At 43.8% G+C, this 27,076-nt stretch overlaps 1 long non-coding RNA gene across 1 annotated transcript; it reads right to left on the bottom strand.

Annotated features, from left to right (window-relative positions):
* Positions 1-4,466: 4,466 nt before the first annotated feature.
* LOC121039973 (uncharacterized) lies at positions 4,467-24,282 on the bottom strand. Its single transcript, XR_005795069.1, has 2 exons — positions 23,279-24,282; positions 4,467-4,584 (listed from the first exon to the last, which is right to left on the bottom strand). It is a non-coding gene; the product is annotated as an uncharacterized LOC121039973 (long non-coding RNA).
* Positions 24,283-27,076: the final 2,794 nt, after the last annotated feature.

Here is a 27,076-nt window from a genome sequence, read left to right on the forward strand (position 1 = left end):
TCTGCCCTAGAACACTTTCCCTCTTTCTTTACCTCTATGCTCATCTACATTTGAAGTGGAAACTTGTGATATTTAAATCCTCTCCATGTGATTCCCCCTAGTATTTGCCACGCTTTTAGACAGAGTAACTTTGAAAGCTTTGTAAGAAAAATCAAGAGTGAAGAATTAACTGGAAGTAAAAGAAAGAGCACTTTTTGTTCTCTGGTTTTCAATTCCTCTTACCATGGGTTGGGATATTCATCGAGAGGAAATCTGCTATAGGTATTGGACTTACCCTGTGCTGAGAATATTTTATTCAAAATGTTTTAATTCAAATTATTTTAATAGAAGCACTATGAAAACATGATTAAAGAGTAATTTAGTAGAAATTGTGAAAATGTAATTCCATAATCCTAAAAAAGCTTGTTTTGCATATTAATTTTGAATTGTATACATTGGTTTATTTTCCATGGTGTACATATTTCTTAGTATTTTGTTACTTTTTATTAGTTTATGATACAAAATGTTTCAAATTTTTAAATGTCTTTAAAAATTATTTTCTTTAATAATACATATGATTCTGTCATATTAACATATGATCATATATTAAACAGCTCTCCTCCCTAGGGAATTATTTATGCTGCCATGAATATTTTCATACCTATATCTTTTTGCTTAGCTGAATTAGTTTCTTATGATAAATTGCCAGAAGTAAAACATCCATATTAAATATGATGGTTATATTTGTAGTTCATGCTATATATTTCCATTTCTCTTAAGGGACAATCTATGTATCTTTTTTACTAGAAAATTAAGGATTACATTTAGGGAAATGATTTGAATGTAAATTTAAGTTTCATCTCTGAGAATCACTTCTGAGAATTCAATGAGCACTTGTGTACCAAAGATGAATTAATACTTGGTTTCTGCCCTCACAGTATTTACTGTTCAGTGGGAGAACAGAACCAGGGCAAGGATATGACATTTAAAGGGGTACCAAAAAACTCAGTTAGCAAGATAAATAGTATTTTAATGCAATATAAAAAAATCAGTTTTGCAAACCATGGCCCATGGCTGGCTGCCTGTTTTTGTGAATAAAGTTTTATTGGAACAAGGGCCAAGGTTGGTGTAAGACAAGTGAGGCAAGGTTGTACAAGGGACAGGTTGCATCTTGTTATTTAGACTTTCAATATTTTGTTTGTCATTGATTTTTTTTGCATTGAATTTTATTTTCATGACTATTGCATTAAACTATCATTTATCTTGGTCATTGAGTTTTTGGGTATCATCCTAAATTTTGTTCCCAAGATGAGTGCCTCACTCATTGCACCCTAGTCCTGTTCCTGTTGGGGAGATCCATGACGCAGTATAGTGAAAGACAGTGGGTATGATGAAACGTGTGTGCGTGGTTGTGTGTGTGTTTTCCAGTGGTGATGGTCTGTATTTCAACACCCACAAAGACTGTGGTGCTAGGCAGCATGTAACAGGAGACATTCACTTGTGAGCATGTTCTGTCAGCTAGAATCATTGAAGAAGGCTCCAGTTCATCCTCAGCATAGCTGGCTGCAGATGTGCTTACCTCTGTGCAGGATCAATTATGCAGACTGAAAATCTAGGCCAACCATTGCCACCTAGTAAGGGCCATTTGTACTTTTTGATTGACTAGTTGGTATAATCTTTATTGTCCCTTAATGCATTAAACATATTATTATGTTCTTTTAAAAGAAATGTAATAGTGAGAACGATTCATGTAGAGTGTATTTGAAAAAGCTAGGTCAAAAAAGCTCTTGCAAGGCTTATCCTTGTCAAAGATTACTACTTGCCAAAGCATTATCAGGAAATCCTTTCTTTTGCTTAAAAATTGTTTTAAGAAATAGTTTCTAAGTTTGCTAGGAAAATGAACGGTTTTTCTCAAAGTCCAAATAGAGCAGACTCTGGGTCCTTAAACATATTTCCCTTTCTAAAGCTCACTTACTTTATGGTAAAATCAATTTCAGGAAATGCTGAAAACTAAATCGTAAGTACAGCTACTGTTCCATTTTTTTGGACTTCTATTAGAGTATAAGACTACAAATAACCTAGGATGCTACAGAAAGACGTAGACTTTAAGGCTAGTCAAGCCTTTGGAATGAAAAAGATACTTAATATTATATGGTAACCTTAGGAGGGTTCTTGCAATTCTACGATTCAATAATTGTATGAAATTTGGGCTGTGGGTAAACTTTGTCTGAGAAACAGAACTTGGCAGAGAGGCAAAACATTCTGGTAGTCCTTCTACTGGACCGTTATGAAAGAAGAAACATCCTGTGTTTGAATAGATGCAGAAGAAAGTCATTTCAGAACTGTTGTAAGGTTTTGTTGTATTTATATTACACTAATGGTACTCCTCACTTGGGAAAAAACTTCCATCAGATTCCTGTGTGCTTTCTCCTGGCTCAGCAGTTTGACATGAATGGGTAGGGTTGAATATGAAAGTCTGTGGAAGGAGAGTCAGTCTGCCTTTCCCCAGACAGGAAACAGAGAAGATTAAAGATGCACTGGTGTCTGTCCCGGGCTTCCCTTAGGCAATGAAAACAAATAGGGCACAGAATTAATATTCTTTCTGCAGCTTGTGGAAGGCCTTTAGGCAGAACATCAGTGACCGTTTTACTATCTATATTCAGGCTACGTTTTGACGCATGATATTTGGGGAAAGTGGCAAGCATTGTGTAATCTGGGATCATCTGTAAACAAATGTCAGTTTTCTAAACTAGATGAGAGCCAGTTGGGGGTTGCTCTGTAGTCAGGGCCAACCTGTTCAATCTCAGAGATGTGCAGAGAGGAAAAGGAGTGGCGACTGGTGGTGGATAGAGGGAAAGCATCTTGAAGGGGCCGGTTACTGTCAGGGGCCATAGCCTGCCCACCGTCTACTCTGGTCACTTTCACATCAGTTCAATCACTACATCTGGAGCACTTCCTGCATGCCAGGCTCTTTGCTAGTATGAAGATACAAAAATAAATGACACACGATCGTTGATTAGTGCATAGTCCAATGGATGCAAGGTAAGAGGAAGAAGGTTTCTCCGAGATTAATCACATCAGAAGCCCCACCACCAAACTCAAGCTGCAAACTCCTTCCCCCTTGCAATGGCACTTCTGACTCACAGGATTCAAGAAGTTTGTGGGTGACCAGTGACGTCCCATTCCTTCTTACCATGTGTGCTTTATAAATGCAGTGAGGAAAGCATGGGGTTTGCTTTACCCCCAAAGTCACAGTTAATAACTATGGGAACCAATTTCCTGGTTCCATCTGTGCTCATTAGGGAAGGAAGAAACCAAGAAATGGGCCTTGTTGCTGGGGTCCATGTTCACCCACCCTGGGCCCCCGGCCAGCAATTCTTTCTTTTCATATGAGGGTGAAAAGTATCCTGGGCTGAATGTCTAGCCCTATTTACATTTTATGAGAAAGATAGATTAACATAAAGGTATAATAACACTCTGCACAGGCACTGAGGAGGGCACCTGTTGGGATGAGCACTGGGTGTTGTATGGAAACCAACTTGACAATAAATTTCATATTAAAAGTAAATAAATAAAACTGTGCACGGAGTTTCCTGATTAGTGCGATTAACAGGATCGAGTACCATGTTAACACAGTGCTTCGCAGTGTGAACTAGAAAGCATGTGTCCAAGGTTTACTGGCTGAGACTTTAGGGCTAGTTAAGCCATGGTGCTTTCCCTTTGCAGTTGTAGGGCAAAGACAATAAAAAAGAACAGCTCCCGGAAATCTCACGAGTCCCGTCTCAGCAGATGGAGAAAGACGTGTTAGGTCTCCCTTTGGCCGATCAGAGGTTGCTTTAGAATTCTGCTGTGTCTGGGTCTGTCATGGTAGATGGTGCCTATTTGACTTCAACTGAACTGGCTACTAAGAATGTGTGTATGTTTGTGTGTGTTTATTGGCATGTCCACACTTCAGATTCAATAGTCCTCCTGGTAGATGATGCTAGATGAGGTTCCTCATCTTATGAAAGGAGTCCTTCCATAGATTAAAGTTCCTTCTAGCTCTCAGATTCTGGGAGCCTATGATTCTATATTAAGTTTCATAGTATGCTCAGCTTTTTTTGTTTGTTTGTTTGTTTTCAGGTGTGGGGAAAGGACAGACAGGGAGTAGGTTTATATCATTTATCATCAGGAAGTTTATCAAGAAGAGAGACAAACACATATGAAACACCAATAACAATGCAAGTTAGTGTATAACTAAGTTGGGAATTATTTAAGAGGCTTAAGAATTCCAAAAGGCAGGGTATCCATGGGATCTGGGAGTGACTAGTAGGGGACACTTTGCAGAAGACATGGTCATATAGGACCTTACCTGGGCAGAACTTGATGAATGAAGATATGAGCATTCCCAATAACTAAATATATAGCACCTGAAAACAGAGTTAGATGGACAATATTTATAGATATTCATTTAGTTGTGTGGTTGTTGTCCTTTACCTGTTTATTTATCCAAGGAGATGCAAATGGCATATCAGTTGTAGAATCTTCTTTTGGGCTCACTTTGGTTCATGGCATGAATGAAATAGCGTGTGATATGGTGGCTCCAAGAACAATACAGACCGTGTCCTGAAATATAAGGAGTGCTTCAGACCTGGTTGGTTAGCTTTATGAGTTGAAATAGTATAAAGCTTCTTAAATTTGCTAAGGAAAATTCCAAGACTTTGGTCTGAGATGTTCCCTGTTGAGAATGTCTTTTGTCTCCACCACCTGCCCCAGTGCATAATTTTTCTGCAAGACCTCTAGGCTCTCAAACTCAAGCCTGCATGGGAGAGCCAATTAGGGCAAAGCTTTCATGTACTGTTTGTTTTGACCCCATGGCCCTTCCTGAAGAGATCCATGTATTTTCTTTTTTTCTTTTTTTAAGCTTATTTATTTATTTTGAGAGAGAGAGAGAGCAGGGAAGGGGGAGAGAGAGTGGGAGAGAGAGAATCCCAAGAAGACTCCACGCTATCTGCACAGAGCCCGATGTGGGGTTTAATCTCACAAACTCTGAGATCATGACTTGAGCCACAATGAAGAGTTGGATGCTTAACCAACTGAGCCATCCAGGTGCCCTTTTGTATTTTCTTTTTTTAAGAATAATTTTATTTTTAAGTAATCTCTACACCCAATGTGGGGCTCGAGCTAACAACTCTGAGATCAAGAGTTGCACGGGAGGCAGTGGCACCTGGGTGGCTCGGTCGCTTGGGCACCCGACCTCGGCTCAGGTCATGATCTCACCACTGTGGGTTCGAGCCCTGCATTGGGCTCTGTGCTGACAGCTCAGAGCCTGGAGCCTGCTTCGGATTCTGTGTCTGCCTCTCTCTCTGTCCCTCCCCAGCTCACACTCTGTCTCTGTCTCTCTCTTACAAAAACATTTAAAAAAAAAAAAAAAAGGAGTTGCATACTCTTCTAACTGAGACAGCCAGGCGCCTTGAGAGATCCATGTATTTTCCAGACACAACTTTGACCTCCAATAAATTGTAAAAATTATTAAAGCAATGACCACAGATCAAGAATTCGTGCCACCATTTTCTAAATATGTAAGGAATAATATTGTTAGTAACAATAGCAAACACTTATATAGTACTATGTTCAAAGTATTATTCTAAGATTTTTATATCTTTTAACTTGTTGACTCTTCATGAGGACCCTATGGGGCATATGCTATTATTTTTATGTTTCCCATTTTGTAGATGAAAAGGTCAAGGCATGGAGAAGTGAAGAAGCGTGCACCTGACCCAGTTTGCAGAGCTGGAATTTGAATCCAAGCAGTCTAAGTCCAGAGTCTGTGTTCTGAGTCTCTCTAGTAAAAGGCTGCTGTTTAACATAGAACATTCTTCACTTCTATTCAAACCAATGAAGTTTTTTCCCCCATCTTTCATAATATTGTCTGTAGCCAGAGAAAAGGGTACTGACCCTATCACTGGAGTGAGGGCTGGCAGCTGCTTTTCTCTCTGTGCTGGCTGCTTTGTTTCTTGCACAATCCCTCCCATGTCCTAGCTGACACTGAGGGCGTTATGCAGGACCCCCAAGGGGTACCAGGAAGGTGCTGTGGTCCTAGAATCTGCTGTCTATCCGCAACCAGGCCAGATCTTTCCCAATCCTAAGCATCAGAGGTGAAGTCATGCCCACAGGACCTGTTTTTAATTTTAGCAAATGTCACCTATAATTTAACCATCACTGTTGACATTATGGCACTTTTTCACCCAGTCTTTTGTCTGTACATTTCCCCTGACTGTTCCCTTACTATTGAAATTTTAATATGTAAGCAGGTTGATATACTGCTCTTTTGTTTAATACATCACCAGCATTTTCTCCTTGTATTATAAATTATTCACAAATATAATTAAGTTTTTTTGACAAATGAAGGAATTGCATGCCCACGACAAATATTTCAAACTGTACTGAAAGATATTTTGATGCAATACTAGCATATGTGTGAATGAATCATTTTCGTTGACATAAATAGATCATATGATATACACTATTCTATCCGTTGCTTCCCCCTTTCTCTCTCCCTTCCCCCCAAACACAGAGAAATACGCGAATTTGGAACTAACATTCTCCTTTTCCTTTTCATCTAATTTCCTCTCCTGACGGTTTTTGATACAAAAGTTAAGACAAGTTTATTGTAACAATGGCAGTGGTACAAAGATTTATAAGATGAAAGCGAGCCCTCTCTTTTGGCCTCCTCGCCAAGCCCATCCTCTTGAGCTACCAGCACTAACACCTGCTATCTACTTTCCACGATTTTCCCTTGCTCATTCAAACAGATGCAAATGCATATTTACATAGAGATAGATTCTTTTCTGGTTTGTTTTTACTTAAATATAATTAAAGTAAATGCATTAGTCTGCAACTTGTTTTTTGGTTTTCTTCCCTTGACAACGTATCAGGAACATTCCTAACAATTTGAGAGATGTGGCTCCGTTATATTTTTAATTATTTTCTAATTGCCCCACCCCCACCCCACATGTGTGTGCGCGCGCGCGCGTGTGCGCGCGTGCGCACGCGTGCGTACGTGGTCTCACAATTCTTCTGTGCAATTCAGCTTTGCAGGCACCTCTGCACCCTTGCTAACCAGCCTGTTGAAGTTCCAGGAGGTTCTTGGATCCCAATCCTATCAGTCTGGTAAAAAAGGGCATTGCCTTACTGAATATACTTGAAAGACCCAGTCCAACTGGATCCCTGTTCCTTGAGGGAAAAAGGAACGAGGGTCCCGTGGCCCGCCAGCTTCTGCACACGGAAAGCCTTTGAGCATTTGTTAGGTGAGTCACTGGGTCTATCTCCCCTGTCCTCAAACTCACAGCTTTTGAGGGTGAATGTTATGGTTTTAAGACAGCCAATGAATAAAACCCCTTTCTTCCTGTGAGTTCTGTATCAATCAAAAGATCAAAACAGAAGTCTGATGAAAATATCCTCTGATTAGCCAGACTGAGTCAGCCTAGAACTAGGGCCACAGAGATACTGAATCTGTTTGCCCATCTATCCTCAGACGCGTGCGGGCACATAGTCAGAGCTGGACCGGGTCAGGCGCCTCCTGCAAGGTGTGCACCCACACACCTGACAAGGCAGCCTGGGAGGGTGGCGCTCCAGGCACACCTCTTCTGGGACAGGACCCAGGGGTGGCTCTTCCTTCTTGCCAGTCCGACCACTCAGAGGAGCCAGGCTTCTTATTCTGGTGAGGAGACAGAGAGGTGGGAAATTGGGTAGACATACTGACAGGGAGGGAGTTCTGACTCTAACGGCTGAAGTAGGAAGGCTGGGATGGAGAGGGATGCTCCCACAGATCACATGCTGAAGAGTGAGTCATGCCACGAGAGGTAGGTTTATACCTCAATCTGTTGTTCAACAAACACAGTGTCATCATTTTGTCCAGCCCTGTGCAGGTACCACGTATTTACACTGGGATGACGTACATTGCGGGAACACCTCTCACAGCCTTGGTGGCTGGCCAAACGTCCACAAGCAGGTCCCCTCCCACCCCATACCGAGGTTGCATTAGAAAGACCCAGAAGTTCTGGATGACTGATGAACACCCACATCTCACAGAAGGATGGGGACAGGGTGATGCACACCCAGAGACAGCATCCGCCCACAGCTCCATTTGCTCATCTGTCAAATGAGGAGGTCGATTGCAACCATCTCCCTGGGGACCCTATTGTGCCAACCTTCTGTGGTTCTGAAACAGCACCTCCCCCGTAACTGCTGAAGACCACCTTGTCCATAAATAAACTGGTGGAACTGTGAACTTGCTGAATTTCTAATGGCCAAGAGCACCAGAGAGCTCTTTTAGTCAAAATGGAAGCCCAGGATTTTACTTCTTTAAAAAAATTTTTTTTGATGTTTTTATTTTTGAGAGTAGGGGGAGGGGCAGAGAAAGAGGAGACTCGGAATCTGAAGCAGGCTCCAGGCTCAGAGCTGTCAGCACAGAGCCTGACTCGGGGCTTGAACTCATAAACCACGAGATATGACCTGAGCTGAAGTGGAATGCTTAACCAATTGAATCCCCCAGGCACCCCAGGATTTTACTTCCAAGCCTAACAGGCATGATAGGGATCTCTCAAGACCTGGAGCAATAACACACTCCACATCCACAACACCACCTCTCTGGGAGGATAGGCTGGTACAACGTTTGAAAATATTCATTAAAATACAAAACACACATACACCCCCTGATCTGGCCATTTTACTTCAGGAAATTTACCTTTAGAAATAAACCATGCAACCGTGCACGGATATCTGCACGAGGATAGTTTTGTAGCATTCTTTGCAAAAGCAAAAAACTCAAAATAACTTAAATGTCTATGAATAAAAGATGGGTTAAATAAAGATGGTTCATATATAGAACGGACTAACCATGCAGCTATTAAAAACTATAATAAGGGAAATCTGTAAGTGCTGGCAGGAAAGGTGTTCAAGACAGAGTATCGATTGAAATAGCAAAATGCCTATACTATGGGTGGTATGATTACATTTCTTGGTGTGTGTGTGTGTGTGTGTGTGTGTGTGTGTGTGTCCGTGGGGGCGGGGAGGGGTTCTTCAATATACTTGGAAAATAAAACACGTACCCCAGCCTCTTCACAGAGTCTATTTTTGGGAGTCTGGATCGTCTGCATGGGAGTAAGTTCTGTTGGAAAATAAAGAACTTTTTATATTTTACTTTTATGCATTTCTATAATCTAAGTTGTTGGTTTTTTTTAACAATAAGTACTAATGATTTTTATGGCCCACACAAAGAAAGCCCCCTCAATCCTCAGAGCCTTCCTGCAGAGAAGAGTTAGCATTCTTGTCCCAGAATGTAGGACAGGGCTCTACTGAGTCAGTGGAAAGGAAGCATGCTAAATGTAGAGCACTAAGGTGATATCGTTGTCCAAAGTCTTCAGGGCAATTTTTGGCGATCTTTGGAGGTCCACACCAGAGTGCATTGAACTTGGGTAAACTAGAGGCCAAGGTGGAGGCCCAATAATCTGAGTCCACATATACACAAAAAATGCTGCTCATTTGAATAAGAAGAAATAAAAGCGTGCACGCCATACATCACACGATTTAGAATTCCTCTTGGTAGGATGATTTCTGTACCTCCCTGTCCTGTAGCAAACTGCATTTCCCATGGTGGGTTCACATGCCTGCTTGGTTCTTATGATTTACTTCTTTTATGTCTGTATCTATGCCAAATCATGCACAGTGGTTCACAGAGAAATGAAGAGACCCCTCTTCTGTGAATTGTTCAGAGCTGTCTACAAACTCTTTGTGTTGTTAAACTTCACGTTGTCCAACCTTATGACTCTCAAGAAAGGTAAGATCACATGCCTACGCAGGCCCAAATGTGGCTGGATCTTTCCACTTTCTTGACTGCAGGACCCGAGGCCCCTTTCCATGTCAATCTCCTCCCTTCGGTAGAATGTCTGAGTTCACTGGAGGTCTTCAATCTAAATGATCCTCTTGGCAGATTTTCATCTCACCACGCTGTGTTGGTCTCTTGGCAGATCGCCCCTTGGGACCCTCTGGGGCTACTGTGGCTGCAGACCTGCTCACTGATCTGTAGGGACTGTTTCCTGCAGACCCCTCAGGGCCACCCATCCCACGGTTCTCCCCGGGTCTGCCATTCCAGCTGACGGGCACACCCAGCACGAGAGCTCCCTTACCCCAGACTTCTGCTCAGTGCCCTGCCTGCTGCTACATTCCAGACTGCTGATGTTTACTGTTCTTCTGCAAAATACATAGGGACAGGGCTTCTCTGCCTCTGTCTTCCACAAAAGCTGTTGGAGTGGTGGAATGGGCAAAGGATCCCAGGAAACAGTCCCCGTGTTGTTCCAGGGACCACTTCCCTCCACCTCTTACTCAGCTGTTGAGTCAACACTGGCCACCACCTTCCCTGAGGCTAGAGGCTTCCTTGAGTTCTCCTTGTGCAGTTTGGTTTCTGTTCATCTCTTGCCAACTTGCTGAACATGTCTGTGGTTATCTGACCCCTATCCGTGGACATGCAGGTTTTCCCCTAGGGTTCTTCTAGCTGATGAAAGCAGCGAGCAGGGTACTAGAAGATGCAACAGACTATCAGCTCTACATGCACAGTGCGTCTGAACCTCTGCTCTGGAAAGCGGAGGTCCACCACTACCCTAGTGAGGCATGGAAAGACCCTACAGGTTAGACAAGCAAGGGAAAAGAGCCATAATGAAGGAGAAGAAATAGGGCTGAAGACTAAGAGGAGATGGCAGGTAAACTCCAAGAGAATGATGGAAGAATTTCAGGGCAAGGAGAGAACCTGGGTGGCTTAGTCGGTTAAGCGTCTGACTTCGGCTCAGGTCATGATCGCACAGTTCATGAGTTTGAGTCCCACCTCAGGGGAGGTTGTGTCCTGCTTTGGGTGAGCCCTGCTTCTCTCTCTCTCTTTTTCTCTCCCCTTCCCTCTCCCTCTCTCTTTCTCTCTCTCTCCCCCCTTCATGGGATTCTCTCTCTCTCTCTGTCCTTGCTCATTTGCGCCCCCCCCCCAACAAACAAACAAACAAATCAAATTTGTAAACAAACAAAAAAGAATTTCAGGGCAAGTTGATCAAAGGATTGTTCTTCAGTCTTCAGCCGTGGGCCAAATGAATATCTCTGAGGGATTCCACAGACAAGTCTTGCAGAGCAGATCTTTGATGGTTTGGAAAAACACTAGAGCTCTGGCAATCCTCACATATACAATACCATTCTAGCATACGCTGTCATGTCAGAAGCTGGTGTCAGAAGAAAAAGAATCACGGCCAGTGAGGTAGGAAAGCTCAGTAGGAAGGGCCTAGCTCAGATTGGATACTGAGCTAGGCCCATGCTTTAGCCAAGGGGCTGACTTCTTCACAGTCCCCTCAAAGCATGTGATTCAAACTGGTGTCTCCCCAAAGTTACAGATGAGTATGTCATGGATTGTGGGATCGTGTGTCCACGGCTGAAGCTGAGAACATTAAGCACCAAAGTGCTAAGGGCCAAGGGTCCTGTGCAGGAAGCCATGGCTTAAAGCTTCCCCAACTTATTTCCCATCGAACTTCATTCACCTGAGAGACTTCCCTACAAAAGCTAGCTCTTCAGTCTACACCCAGTATGGCTGCTTGTCACTCTGGGAACCCTCTAGAGGGGCCCATTTCCTGAAAACTGTTCTCAGCCTCCCCCTGGCTTCAGCCAGGCCTTGAGGAACCAGGGACCAGTTCTGCATTCTTGCAGTTATGGAGAGCCTCTTCCTTGTTCCTTCTTCCTGATGTTTTGTTTTGTTTTGTTTTGTTTTGTTTTGTTTTGTTTTGTTTTGTTAATAGAGGACAGCGGAAGGGAGATTAGGGAAGAAAGTCTGGCAAATGAGATTCAAGTTATTTGGTGGTAGCACTAGGTGGAAAATTCTGGCTATAAGCCCAGTTACTTAAAATGATGTTTCTAGATATTCAAAAATAGAATTCTAAAGACGCTTCTATTTTACAGATGGTCAGCCCCCCAACCTTCACGCGCAAGAGATAGAAATGAAGAACCAGGCCAGTGGTGAGTCACTGAGGTGAGTGCAGAGAAGGATCTGAGGGCATCTAGGAGGTAGGGGGGGTGATGCTGAGTCCTGGCTCACCCAGTGTCAGAAGCTGTGGGTTTCCTTTTAGCTCTGTCTCTAACTAGCTATGTGATCTTGGGCACATTACTTTATTTCTTTCCGCACCTCAGTATTCTCAGTAAAAAGATAGGGAGTTAGATCAGATATTCTAGAAGATTCCTTTTAGTTCAATATACTCATATGGATTATTCATATAGATATGAATCTATAGTTTTGATTGCTCCTCTACTCAGAAGTTCCTTATAGGATGATGGTTTAAGACAAAGTCACTGATCTGTAGAGATGACTAAATGGTGTCAGATTTAATGGTGGATAATTGATTCAAATTTAATCGACGATTTGTCTTTTGTTACAAGACATTGCACACTAAAGTTGTGATGTTAGCATTAATAAGAATATTTTTAAAATTTTATTTATTTATTTACTTATTTATAGAGCACAAGCAGAGAGAGGAGGGGCAGAGAGACAGAGAGATTGAGAGAATCCCAAGCAGGCTCCACACTCAGCGCAAAGCCCTGTGGGGGGCTTGATCCCACAACCCTGGGAACATGACCTGAGCCGAATTCAAGAGTCAGATGCTCAACTGACTGAGCCACCCAGGCTCCCCTAAAAAATCTTTTAATTCACTTTTCAAAGTGCTTTCACTTGTATAATTTTTAAAAATCATCTAGTTACAAAGAAGGCATTAAAAGAGGCTGAACTAAGCCCACAAATTTTCATCATATCCTTCCCTGTCTTTGCAACAGAGAGTTCCAAGAAGTGTTCTTTTAGGGCCCGTAAATTCTTTCCAGGTAGCAGGTGGCCACCACAGAGTGCGCCTGGTCATCTTGATCCTATTGTCTTGCTTCGCAAGAGGAGAGGTGGCCCCAGTGACCTCCTCCTCCAGGCCGGCCCCACTGCTTCTGGTTTCCAGACAAAAGTATTGACCCTTAGCAGTACCTAGAAGCCTCAACAATGTACTGGACTTTAGCCTCTTCCTGAGAGGAGTTATTTTTCATGGAACGTGTTTCTAGACTAGGTGGAATTCTTAGCAATGGTTTCATCACACACTGAATTCGCTTCTCCGTCAATGGCTTTTTGGCCAGCGGTCTCTGTAGAATTGCTTATGAGAGTTTGCTAATAGGCTACACAGGCCCACTTGTTGTGTTGGGTTGTTTGCCCGGGATGTGGCGTCTCTGGCTGACTTCAGGCCCCATGTCTAGCATGCAAGGCAGACCAAGCCATTTCATCTGGTGCTCTAAAGGTTAGGAACCATTTCACACACTGTTGAGACAGTCACTTGCTTCCTTGTGACGACAACTTTTTTATTCCACTGAGTCTGGGTATGTGGAGAAATTGGAGAATGACCAAGAGCTATTTGCTTTTATTTTTCTTCCAAAAGAGTTTCATGGACTAAATTCATTAATTTATAAAAACTTCATCGAACAAAACTTGGTAAAAGAAGCCCTCACATTTATCATCATCATCATCATTACTTTCGTAGACTACCCAATACTAGTGAGGGGCAAATTGCATAGCAACTGAATTTAAAGGGAGAATCTATGTATCTTGTAGCCTAGATTCCTGCTCTACAAATGGGGGCACTGAGTTTCAGAGAGGAGACAAGATTTGCCTGAGGTCAGAGTTGACTGAAGCATAAAATGGGATTAGAACCCAGGTTAAAAATAGCGATTTAGAAATTTTATATCTTTGAAGCCAGCCAGTACATCCCAGAAGTTTTTGAGACAGATAAAGTGACAGGATAATCCTAGAACCCTCAGACAAATTTTGGAGAGTTTTTTTCTTTTTATTATTATTTCTTATTCCACTGGCCCTTAAGGTCCTATCTACAGGCCCCCAAGGAGCCCTCACTTATTGTGGCCCTCGTTCCATCAGAGGCGGCTGGTCATGCATCGCTGGGAATGGTTGTTGCCATTGGGAGTGATGGAGGTCAGCTTTGTTTATTGGAAGCTGGATCCCTCAGCTGGTTGAAGGAAAATCAGGAAAGCTTTTTCTAATTTTTCATGAATTCTTCCCTTTTAGGTGACATTATTTTGTGGAAGGCATACATATTTGGTTTCTTAGGGCTGCTGGAACATAGTACCACAAACTAGGCAGCTTAACCAACAGAAATGCATCGCTTCATGTTATGGAAGCTAGAAGTCCAAGATCGAGGTGTTGGAAGAACTAGTTCCCTCTAAGGCCCAGGTGAGAAAATATTTCTATGCCTCTTGCCTACTCTCTAATGGTTTCCTGGCGATTTTCAGGGCTCCTTGGCTTATAGAAGCATCACCCTGATCTCTGCCTTCATGTTTGCCAGGCGTCCTCCCCGTGTTTGTGTCTGTCTCCATATTTCCCCTTTTTATAAGGACATTGGTCATATCGGATTAAGGTCCACTCTAATGACTTCATTTTAACTTGGTTACCTCTGTAATGACTCTGTCTCTGAATCAGGTCACATTCTGAGGTACTGGAGATTAGGACTCTGATATCTGAATTTGGGGAATGGGCACACAACACACTGAATGCTTCAGGCAAGTAGGGATCGTCTGTCTCACATACCACTGAGTGCTCCAGGGTCCGGCACAAAGCATGGTGCCTATCAGACCCTCAGAAATGTGTTGAACTAACGAACACACTTAGCTAGCCTCATCTAATTATACTAGGGCTTTTCAGATTGGCTTTTCATAAGGTGTTAATTTTCCCTCCAAGATGTTGATTATCCTTGGTGATGTGGGGATTGGAAGCTGCATAGGCAGTAATCCCCAATCCTCAGTGGAGCCAATTTAACGTCAGAGTCTTCTCACATGAGCACTTTCAATTGCACTGTTACCAAGTAGAAAACCAACGGACATTGACTTTTGTCTGTCCTGTCCGGAGCCTGGGGGAAGGTGTACTGGGCAACAAATCGATCAGAAAGCAGCAGTAGCAGAAGGCAGAGGAAAAATGCCTGAATAACAGAGTTGGCGGACCTCTCTTCCTGTCTGGGAGATCCTATTCTGCCTTTGACTTCTGATGATACCAGGATAGGTTGACACATGAGCATCTGTGTGGCACCAGCCATGGGAACGCTGCCCGGGCAGACGGGGAAGTTCTCACAATGTCACTGGGGCTGGGGGAGAGCCAGTTCTGAGATATCTGTGACCCATCTGCAAGAATAGTAACTCCTTACAAATGAAAGCTGGACTCAGAGGCCCAAGTAGTAAATCCTGTGTCAGTCCTTTATATTTCCCACTAGAATTGTTCATGCTCATAAACAACAGATGGAAGAGATTAATGAGACACATTATATTCAAGTAGAATAAATTGGTCTGAAATGTGGATGTACTGCTCTCATTTGGCCGAGTGTAATATCAGCTCAAACGGAAGATTGTAGCACACTTCAAGGCTGCCTGGGCAATTGTGGCACAACCTTCTAGCACCCATGCAAGAGGACTGAGTCAGGAAGCAAACCCATTTAAAATATCTGTGCCCTTTCTGCAAAATATTGGAGCATCCAAAGCCTGTCCCTTGAGTTGCTTCCAAAAATGGATGCCTTTAATAAAAGCAAAAGAGCACATGACACAGGATCTAGTCATTTGTTTATTTTTGTGTGTTTGCTCTGTTATATTTTGAAGTGGGCGAGTTGGCTTGTGAGTGTGTGTCTACATGGCCATCTGGGCAAAAACGAGAACAGATTTGGGTCCCCTTGGTTCTTCTGTTTGATTGGAAATTAGCCTCCTCCTTGGACTCTAATTTGCAATGTTTAATGGAATAGAAATGATTGGAAGCTTGTTGTTGATGGCACGCGGTAGAGACAAAGCTGTACTTAGTGTCACAAACGAGCTCTTTGCCCATTTATTGGTTAGCTCAATGAATGTAAATAGATCACTGCATCTAATCACTTAGACACAGCACTCCAGGGCTCAGGCCAAGACCAAGACTGATGATCTGAACGGCCACAAGATACCCTGAGTTTGCTCCTGGGCTGCTGTGCCTTTCAGAGGATCTGCTTTGGGACCACAGGGCAGTCAGGGCATCTGTGCCTTTCTGGCAAGGCACAGAAGGCTTGACTCTGTGCAGCTTTACGTGGTGATTCTTTTCACGATGAATCTGGATTGCCAGATCTGCCCTGCGACGAGGGTGAGGCCGAGAACCGAACAGCATTTGTCTCTCATCTGAACTTGTATCCTTTGTGGAATACAAAGTGGTCGCTGGCCAGCTGCCACTTTCTAGGATGACATTCCATGGGCGGCTGGCATGCCCCACTGCTTGTAAAATGTCAGAAAGTCTTTTGACTCCGGGCTAACCATCCCAGGTGCATCCTTCTGTTTTTGCTTTTTTTTTTTCCCCCCGACCTAGTTTGTGTTTGTTGACAGGTCTTGGTCACTGCTTACTTACTAGCCAACCACCTGTTCGTCTGGGGTCCAAGTACGCACATGGTACTTCCTAAGGAATCTGCCTAATACAGCTTAGAGTGGGAGCCTTCTTTCCACTACTCTGGTGCCACGTTTCTATTAACACCCTTTAAGATCATAGTAGGTTTAAATATTTTCAACACGAAATATTTCAAACCTACAAAAAAATACAAAAATCACAAATGCTTATGTACCTGCTTCCCAACTCCGTTGAAAGCTTTTTAATTTTTTTTTTTTTTTTTTAAGTTTTTGCCATAAAATCTTAAGAGCCACACTTGGTGTCTCCTGGGAATCCCATTTCATATCCCTCCCCTACTCCCTGGCTTCCTGACTCACACTCTCCCTCCCCGGAGGTAATCATTATCCCAAGTTTCGTAGGTTTCAATTGTATGTGTGTGTGTGTGTTTTTTTTCTTTTTTTACACTGTTACTATACATGCATATATTCTTAAAAATATACAGTGGTGTTTTGCACATTTTAAAACTTTACATTTATGTTGTCAGTTGGTAGGATCCTTTTCTAACTTGGTTTGCATCTAGCGTTTTGTGTTTTGGAGATTGTTCTGTGTTGTTGCATTTTTTGTTATACTGTTATATAGAATTGCATTTTATGAATATAGTGTAATTTGTGTATCCACTCTCCATTTGATATTTATGCTGTTTCCTTTGCCTTTTACAAAACGCTGCAATACATCTTCTAGTGCCTTTTCCCTAGTTTGCAGACGAAACATTTTTTTCCAGCATATACACCTCTTGGAATTGCTGGTCTACAAATATTGCCAAATACACATCTGTGAGTACGCGTACGAGGTCCCATTTCTCCGCAATCTAACCAAATGTTGGTGTTACCCCATCAACATTTCTTTTTTTAAAAAATTTTGTAAAGTTTAGAGAGAGACAGAGACAGCATGAGTGAGGGAGGGGCAGAGAGAGAGGGAGACAGAGAACCCCAAGCAGGATCCGTGCTGCCAGTGCAGAGCCTGACATGGGGCTTGAACTCACAAAACCGTGAGATCAGGACCTGAGCCGAAAGCAAGAGTCGGGCGCTTACCTAACTGGGCCACCTGGGTGCCCCCATATTACCATTTCTTAAGACTAATTTTCTTTAGGGCAGTTTTAGGTTTACAACAAAACTAAGAGGAAGGTCAGAGATTTCCCATATACCTCCTGCCCCTACGCATGCATAGCCTTCCCCATCATCAACATCACTCACCAAAATGGTATATTTTTTACGCTGACACCTCATAATGACCCAAATACCTGAGGGTTCACTCGGTGTTGCACACTCTCTGGGACCAATAGGTAAGGAAAAATGTCCAGGATTATAATATCATACAGCATATTTGCACTGCCCTAAAAAATCCTCTGTGCTCTGCCTCCACATCTCCCATTCCCCACCCCTGACAATCACTGATCTTTTTATTGTCTCCATAGTTTTGCCTTTTCCGGAAGGTCGTGTCGCTGGAATCATACAATATGTAGCCTTCCAAAGGTGGCTTCTTTCACTTAGTGATGAGCCTTTGAGGTTCCTCCACGTTTTCATGGCTCCCTGGCTTATTTCTTTCACATTCACATTCTTCACCAATCTGAGGGTATCTCAGGGTTGTTTTAATTTGCATTTCCCTTGGGGCACTTGGGTGGCTCAGTGGGTTGGGCTTCCAACTTCGGCTCAGGTCAAGATCTCACCGTTTGTGAGTTCAAACCCCGTGTAGGGCTCTGCGCTGACAGCTTGGAGGAGCCTGGATTCAGCTTCTGGGTCTTCCTCTGTCTCTGCCCCTCCCCCACTCACATTCTGTCTCTTAAAAATGAATAAACTTCAAAAAAAAATTTAATTTGCATTTCCCTAATTATCAGTGCTGGCGAATATGTTTCCCATATGTTTATTTTCAGTGTTCTTCTTCTGCGGTTTGCCTCTTTCTGTACTTCGCCTCTTTTGCCCTGGATATGTTTGTCTTTTTTCTTATTCATTTGTAGGAATCTTTTATAAATTTTGAACATAATCCTCTGTTAGCTTTAAATGTTGCAAATATCTTTTCCCAGACTGTGCCTTGTCTCTAACTTTGTTTATGTGTCTTTTGATGAACACAAAGATTTAAATTTAATGTCGTTAAATGTGTTGTAAAAGGTTTGCCCTCTTTTTTTTTTTTTCCCTGTCTTTTTAAGGAAGTCTTCCTACTACCCACCAGAGGTCATAAATCTATTATTCTATATTTTCTTCATTAAGTGTTATGGGCCTGCCAACCTTAATTTAGGTTTCTAATTGACCTGGAATTGAGTTGTGTGTGTGTGTGGTGCAGGGATTTAATTTTATTATATTTTTCATAAGGCTTACCAGTTGCCCCAGAACATTTTCTTTGCATAACACCCCTTTTCCCTCCTGATCCGGTTCTGCCTCAAGGTGCAAGGATAGGGGATGGTGTTAGAGGAGACTGGGTGATTCCTGGAGCTGAGGAAGAGGGGCCACCCACAAGAATCACGGTATAGACAGACGTAGCCCCTGACAGAGGAGTGCCAGAGCGGGAGGGGGTGTGGGAATAACCTCCTTCTCTCTCTTCTCAGGCCTTCTGTTCTTTGGCCGTTACTTCCTGTTGGTCAAATCCCAAAGGAGGTCAGAGGACATCAGCCAGAGGGCTGGTGCCTCAGCGTATGGGATCGCCTCCCCAGGGGTCAGAGCAGGGCGGCGAAGGGATGTGTCGGTGGTGCAAATGGAGACCAGCCAGGCCGGTCCTCTATGGCACTCATCTACCTCATTTTATTGGTTCTCCCAGAGAGACACCACTCGGTTTCACTAGAGTTTTCCAACCTGTACACATCCCAGTTCAGGACAGTTCAAAAGCAGATTTTCCAAAACTGGGTAGCCAGTCCAAAGCCAGCCGTGCAAAGAAAGAGCAGTATTTCCCCTGCCAGAGAAGACAGGCTAAATAGAATCTTCAAGTTATGCGCGGGCTTCAGATTGCTTGAGAGTTTATGAATCCCTTTGGGAGGACGTGATCCTGGGTACCTGCTCATATTTAACAGTAGAGATCTAAAAGCTGGTTGGAAGTATTGAGAGAATAGTGAAGCTGGTCAGCGTTTATCTTCACTGCAGAGTGATCGAGGGGGGCTGTTGGAGAAACACCGAGGTCCTCTCGGACTGTCAGGCTCCCTAGAGAAAAGTTTTATTTATTTTTTATTTTTTAAAACGTTTATTTCTTTATTTTGAGAAAGAGAGAGAGAGAGTAAGAATGAGAATACGAGGGAGGAGGGGTAGAGAGAGAGAGAGAGAGAGTCCCAAGCAGACTGCACTGTTAGCACAGAGCCCGATGCTGGGCTTGATTTCACGAACCCTGAGATCATGACCTGAGTGAAATCACGAGTCGGATGCTGAACTGACTGAGCCACCCAGGTGCCTTTCTTGGAAAAAAGTTTTAGAATTGCCTGTGTTTACCAAGCGGCAAAAGAGGGCTGGGACCTCCGTGTTCAGTTCCATAGGTCACTTTATCTCTCTTTTTGGGGCAGGAGACCGGATCATTCCCTCCCAGCTGCTATAACAAAATCACCATAAACCGGGAGGTTTATAAGCAGCAAACATTATCTCACGGTTCCGGAGGCTGGGAGGTTCAACATCAAGGTACCAGAAGGTTCAGTGTCTGGTGAGTGCTTGGCTCCTCATCTTCTTGCTGTGATGTCTCACGGTGGAAAGGGTGAGGGAGCTCTCTCAGGACTCGGTCTGAGGCTCTGCCCTCATTACCCCATCAAGTCCCAGAGGCCCCACTTCCTAATACCATCACCTTGGGGGTTCGGGTTCAACATACGAATTTTGGGAGGGACACAGACATTCAGACCATCCCAAATGCCCATGCCTTCCACTGTCTCAGTGGCCCCCAGCCGAGAAGACTTTCTGGTCAACCACCTGCCTGGTCACCTGCAGTGTGGAGAAGAGGAGGAGCTCTAAGGGTTAACTGATTCCCAAACAGCTTTCACCAAATCCTCCTTAATGTAGTCCCCTTTCTTCCCAAGTCCAGGGACCTGGTGCTGCCAGTGTCTGAGCCCATGAGGGTGCTGGCCTGTGAACCAGCCTTGCTCACAGCTCCCCCAACGGCCAGTGGAGGATTTGGGCTGAGGCCGGTCTGCAGAGTCCTTTCTCGTTATCCACCTATGTTCCAGCATCCACATCTTAACTGCTGTTCCCACCTCTCCTGTCTCCCTGTGCTTGTGCATTTTTGCCCTTGTAAGCAGTCCTTTCTCTGCACTTTCATAGTGGATCCTCTGGAGGGGGAATAATTAGGTGCATGGGCTCAAATATCATAACCCAGAATCCTTTCTTCCATTTTCTATAAAAGTATTAGCTTTGGGGCGCCTGGGTGGCTCAGTCAGTTAAGCATCTGCCTTCGGTACAGGTCATGATCTCACGGTTCATGGGTTTAAGCCGCACATTGGGGGGCGCCTGGGTGGCGCAGTCGGTTAAGCGTCCGACTTCAGCCAGGTCACGATCTCGCGGTCTGTGAGTTCGAGCCCCGCGTCGGGCTCTGGGCTGAGGGCTCAGAGCCTGGAGCCTGTTTCCGATTCTGTGTCTCCCTCTCTCTCTGCCCCTCCTCCGTTCATGCTCTGTCTCTCTCTGTCCCAAAAATAAATAAACGTTGAAAAAAAAAAAAAAAAGCCGTACATTGGGCTCTCTGCTGTCCGTGCAGAGCCCGCTTCCGATCCTCTGTTCCCCTCTATCTCTGCCCCTCCCCGCTTGCACTCTCTCTCCCTCTCTCTCAAAAATAAATTTAAAAAACCTTAAAAGTATTAGCTTTGAGACATGAATGGTCTATTCATTTATTTCAGTCTTTCTTGCCTTTTTAAAATAGATGCATTCAAAACTATCAATTTCCCTCTGAATATTCTTCCTACGGGTTTTGATATTTAGTACCGCCCATTGCTGGTGCGTTCCAAATATTTTGTCATTTCTACTGTGATTTCTCCTTAGGTGTGCAACTTACTTTAAAAACAGATTTTTAAACTTCCAAACATTATAAAAGAATCTTTTCATTGCTGATTTCTTATCAACATGTGGTCAGAGAAGATGGCTTATATGACATGGATTCTTTGAAACATGCTGAGATTTCTTCTGTCCCTGTAGTCATGGTCAGTTTCTGTGTATGCTGCCTTCTGTGCTTGGAAAGAATGTGGTCTCCATTTGTTGGTGAACGATTCTATGTCTATTAGCTCACATTTGTTGGTTTTATTCTTCTAATTGTCTACGCCCTTACTAATCTTGTATTGGCACAATCAGTTTCTTCTTACGTGGGTAGATTGGCATGAATATACATATTTGCAATTGGTGGATTTTTCCCATTAAATTATATATAATGTCATTCTTCACCCCTAAATTAAGGCTTTTGCCTTAATTTTTGTTTTGTCTGATTTATTCTCCAGCATTCTTTTGTTTTTTACGTAGTTTTTCATAGTATATATTTTCCATCCATTTATTTTCAACATTTCTCTCTCTCTCTCTCTCTGTGCGTGCATGTGTGTATTTTTGGTATGTCTCTTGTAAGTAGTGTAGAGATGCGGGGTTTTTTTTTTAGTTTAAATTTTATGTATTCTTTAAATATGTAATCCAGCATAAATTACCAAATTCTAAATATACTAAAGAGGAAACAGTAAAAACTCTCCTTCTCATCTTCCCAGATTCTCTCTTCAGAGGCAGCCAAAAAATTATTAGTTTTTTCCAAGTAAGATCACTGTGAATACAAATAAATATAGTAGCTACATTTATTTATTTTACGGTGGCATTATATGTGCTGTTCTGTACCTTGCCTTTTCAGATCTCAGAGATCTACCCTTAACATACATAAAGAACTTCCTCATTCTGTTGAGTGACTGCAGTTGATTCACTTTTGAATGTATCCTGGTCTGTTGAACTTATCTCCCATCAGTGGATTTTTAGGTAATTTCCAAATCCTTTACAAACAACGTTGTGATGAATAATCTTGTACAAACATTATTTAAATACGTGCGAGTGTACGTATAGAAGAAATTTCCAGAAGTGGAAATGCTGGAACAAAGGGTGCATGCTTTCATAATCCTGACGGATCTATAGATGTCACCCAATTACCCTCCACAGAATTTTGTCAGTTTACACTCCCGCCAGAAAAGAATGTTCTACCTCGTTCTTATGCCCACCTGCTGGTTTTCCCATTTCATCACCAAATCAGCCAAGGACCAAGGACCAAGAGGACCAAGTCAGCAAAGAGTCCTCTGTTGGGATTTTAAACATGGTACTGATGAGCCGAGAGATGGAAGAGTGAGCGAAGTCAAACGTGGGGTGGTGAGGCGGGAACCTGTAGCTCCTTGAGGCCTGGCAGGGAAGCAGTGTGACTGGACCCCAGAAGCCGGGCCTTGGAAGCAGCTGGAAGGATGACAGGGCTGCCTAGCAGGAGCTGGGAGGATGGGAGGGGGGGCGCTGTCAGGAGAGAGCTGGAGGATAAGTAGCTGCCCACAGATAGAGATAACCCCCGGGCAGCCACGGAAGGGGAGAAATACCCTGGCTTCTCCCTTCCACTGCCTTCCAGACCGCCTGCCAATGCCTCACGTTTCTGAAAAGGACCCGGATTCAGCCAGAGCTTAGGAAATGCATTTTCCCATGAATACAGACCAGAGCAGAGAAAGATGGGGAGCAGCTCTGAGAGCAAATCAGGCCAGTGACTGGCACAGCCCAATCTTTTTGTGCTCAGTCCCGTTCTCACCGGCCGCCCATATTTAATGGTCATGCGACAATGATGTCCTGTGCAGTGTGACAGAGCTTGATGATCCTTTGTACCAGCACTCAAGCCCTTCCCCCCAAATGAGGACGTATAAAGCCCCTCACTTACCACAGGTGTCTCAAAAGCCTAGATGTTCAGGTCTGGATGTTTCTTCTGATCGTGAACTTAAGTACCATTGGCATCCCTCGTACATAATCATCAGGGAGTGAGAAAGAAAAAGAAAAAAAAAGTTAGCTAATAAATACCTACAAAGGCAGACACAGCTGTTCAGTCTTCATATCTGTAGCTGGCCACGAGGCTGCAGGTGATGTTTATGACTTTCTCCTTCCATGACCCGTTCAACATTCCCTTTGTCCTCTGCCAACACGTGGCTGTTTGGGGAATCTTTACCTGGTAGAGTGGCAGGAATCTTTTCTTTCCCCCAAGAGTCTGATTTCTTAATAGTCCCGCCTTTATTGAGTAAAATGCCTTCCATTTACTACGGGTCATGTGGTACTAAAAGGCACCAAGAGATTGCTTTCTGCTCCAGACATAGCCTTCCCTGCCCATGGTGTATCAGAAAGCCTATTTCCTCTGGGTAAATGAGATTATTCCCCTCCACCAATCTGATAACCTCTTTCCCTGCCCATTGGTTCCAAGTAGCCCAATGGCAATCTCAACTTCCAGTTCTGTGCAACTATTCTTGTGTTGCTGGTTGACACATTCCTCTCTTGGGAGTCAATACTCCTAATTGGGCAGAGCCCAGGGTTGCAAGACTGGAAGCATTCTGTGATGGGCCATCAGGTATAGTGAGAAGTCATTCCTCTATCTCTGCTCCTGGGCACCATGGGGGAAACCACATGTATATGGGTTTCTGGTTCAGACCATGTACTGCATCCTGTCGGGACAGTATCCCAACTGTACAGTCTCAAGCTTCCAGAAGGCCGTCCTGCCAGATGCTTCTTGATGATATGGTACATATTAAAACGAGCCAGGAAGGAAAGAGTTGGCAATGGATTTGAGAGTAAAATAGGCGAATGACTGGCAAGCTCACCGATGTGGTGCATTATCCAATGTATTGGATCTTTGCCAGTCTTGTAGATGAAAACCCTTAATGTGTTTTTATTTTTCATTTCTTTTGAATGTCTTTTTATGTATTTAGGAGCCACTTAGATTTTCCTTTTTGTGAACTCTTGATTTTTAAACAATTTATGTTTATTTTTTTATTTTTATTTTTTTAGTAAGTAAACTTCACCCCCAACATGGGGCTTGAACTCATGACCCCCAAGATCAAGATTTGCATGCTCCACTGCTCCACTAATTGAGCCATCCAGGCACCCCATGAACTTTTGATATTTGTGCTTGTTTTTCTTTGGAATATTGATGCCTATCTATGTTTTAGTGAAGTCAGCCCCTGTCTATAGATTTTTCCCCCAGATTTGAAGTGCTACTTTGTCATATACTAAATTAAAAAAAATTATATTGAGTTCTATTTATGGACTTTTAGACCTGTTATCTTGGTCTATCTTATTAATGTATTAATATTACCTTATTTTATTTCTTGTGCCTTTCTATTGTAATGTTTGCAGGGCTAATACCCCCCCTCCCCCACCCTTGGTCTCCATTTAAAAAAATTTCTGGATAACCTGGCTTTAAATTTTTACCACATTACCTTCATGATTAGCTTGTCTAGACCCCAAAGTAAGTCATGTTATTTTTGTGTTGGGATCACATTCCCAAACACCACTGTCTACTGGGCCCTGTACAACATGGCCCCTGGCTTCCCCTCAACCTCATCTTCTGCCACGGTCCCCATATTTCCTCTCTTCCACTCTGGCCTCCTTGCTGTTGCTCAAACAGGCCAATTCCTTCATTTGCTGTTTTTACTTCACTCTGTTCGGCGAGTTTGAGAGGCCCCCACAGTGAACCACACTCCCGTCCGCAGTCATCCGGAAGGGAGCTCTGCCTGCCTGGGATTTTAGGGGGTAGCAGGTCCAGCCTCCCAGTCAGTGAGCAGTTACTTCCGTTCCTGGCCTTGGGGCTGAGTCTTAATCCTCTCCAGGCACTAGAGCCACCATTGCCCATGAAGCCACAGCCACAGCCCCGGGCAGTGGGCCGCCCCCAAGTTCTCAGCCACGGCACCACTTCTGGCTCAGGCAGGAACCCGTTAGTCCCTGTTTCTCCAGGCAGCTGACCTCTTAGCTTCCACTGCCTGATTCAGACCCCAGAACCCAAGAGGCTCAAGGCTCCAGTTCCACCCGTTGCTTTGGTTCCCATCTGCTTCTGGTCTGTGGAGATGTTTAGTTTGTTTCTGAGGCCAGCTGTGTTTTACTGGATTTCTCTTTTGATACCTTGTTGCTCATTTTTATGTGTTTGGAGCAGAGGGGGTGTGACGAACCATGAACTTGCAGCCCCATCTTGAACAGACCATGCACTTAGACTTGCAGCCGCTCAGTTACAACACTCTGAAGTCACTTTCACACAGGCTACTGCTAACATAATACATCATCTACCCTGTACCTGTGGGGTGGTTTGGGGCACAAATGCTGGAGCTTAGATCAACTCCTCGGCAGAGCAGTCGATGTGGAGGAAACACAGGTGGGCGTGGCTGCAAATCTGAGGTCCCCAACCTTCTGCTGCCCTTATGCTTGGCTGGCTTCCTCTCTGTTTGCTTCAGCCCTTGATCTGGCCCCTTCCCACAGCAAATACTAATAACAAAACCATCACTGTTATTATCATTATGATCCAGGCTGTCAGCTTAATCTCCTGCGGCAACTTTCACTCTTTTAAACAGGACGCATTCTTCCTTCTTTGTGTCTCAGGGGATTCTTTTCTTATCTAAGGCTTATTCTTCACACTGTCGTCATTCCTCCCCCTGGCCACCACCTCAGGTTGCCTGAGTCATCGATTTCCCCTTCATTTTATGCATGAAAACTGTACAATCCATATATCACGCCTGGCTCTTTGATCTCAGTATATTACCACGGGTGAGTGTCTCTCATCTTCAAAACAGTACATGACTCGGCACCCCTTTCAGCTACGACCTACCTTCCCCATCCTCTGTAGATCATGCTCCGCAGACCAATCTCTGCTTGCCACTCCCGAGTCCTCAGGTCCTTCTTTAGGTCGCTGCAATCAGGCAGCGATGGAACTCCCATTGTTCCACTAAAACCATGCAACAAGTACGTCATGAGCTTTAATTGCCGCATCTCCTGGTGCCTGCTTGGGTTTTATTGCTTGGCTTTTCTGCAACATTTGCCACTTCTTCCCTCTTGAAACCCTACGATTCCATGGATTGTATGGTGCTCTCACCTCTTATTCTCAGGACGGGTCTCGAAGAGTTGCATTTTGCCTCCTTTATGTTTGGAATGCCTCCTCCCAGCCCCGGCTCTAGCTTTGATCGTCTCCTTTCCTCACCCTGCACACGCCCTCTAGCTTTCTTGTTATGTGCAACAAGTGTCCTGTGGCATTTGTGTGCACGTGACACCTGTACTGGATTGCATGGTATTCTCCCAAATTTGTGTTCACCTGGAACCTTAGAACGTGATCTTACTTGGAAATAGAGTCTTCGCAGGTGTTATTAGTTAAGACGAGGCCATCCTGGGTTGAAGTGCTGCAGTTAAGAGCCACCCAGTTTGTGGTGTGTCGATACAGCAGCTGTAAGAAATAAATGCATCGGTTCTCTCCGCACCTGGGGAGACTTCCCCAGGGTGAGGAGGCTGTGCCCATGCAGGGCAACCCAGTACCTCCTTATAGCCCCTTCGGTCTGCTGGCTCAGCTCTCTCACATTTACAGTTTTAGATCAGAGATCTTCTATTTGACAGAGACAGTAACAGAGGGAAAAAAGACAGGACTTGTCTTAAGTGCTGTGAATCCCCAAGCAAGGTGCAACTCCTTTCATTGTTCAGTGGGAGGCTTTAGTTTCTG

Source organism: Herpailurus yagouaroundi, unplaced genomic scaffold (assembly GCF_014898765.1).
Source record: "Herpailurus yagouaroundi ecotype Mexico unplaced genomic scaffold, PumYag 181, whole genome shotgun sequence".
In the NCBI taxonomy this organism is placed as follows: domain Eukaryota; kingdom Metazoa; phylum Chordata; class Mammalia; order Carnivora; family Felidae; genus Herpailurus; species Herpailurus yagouaroundi.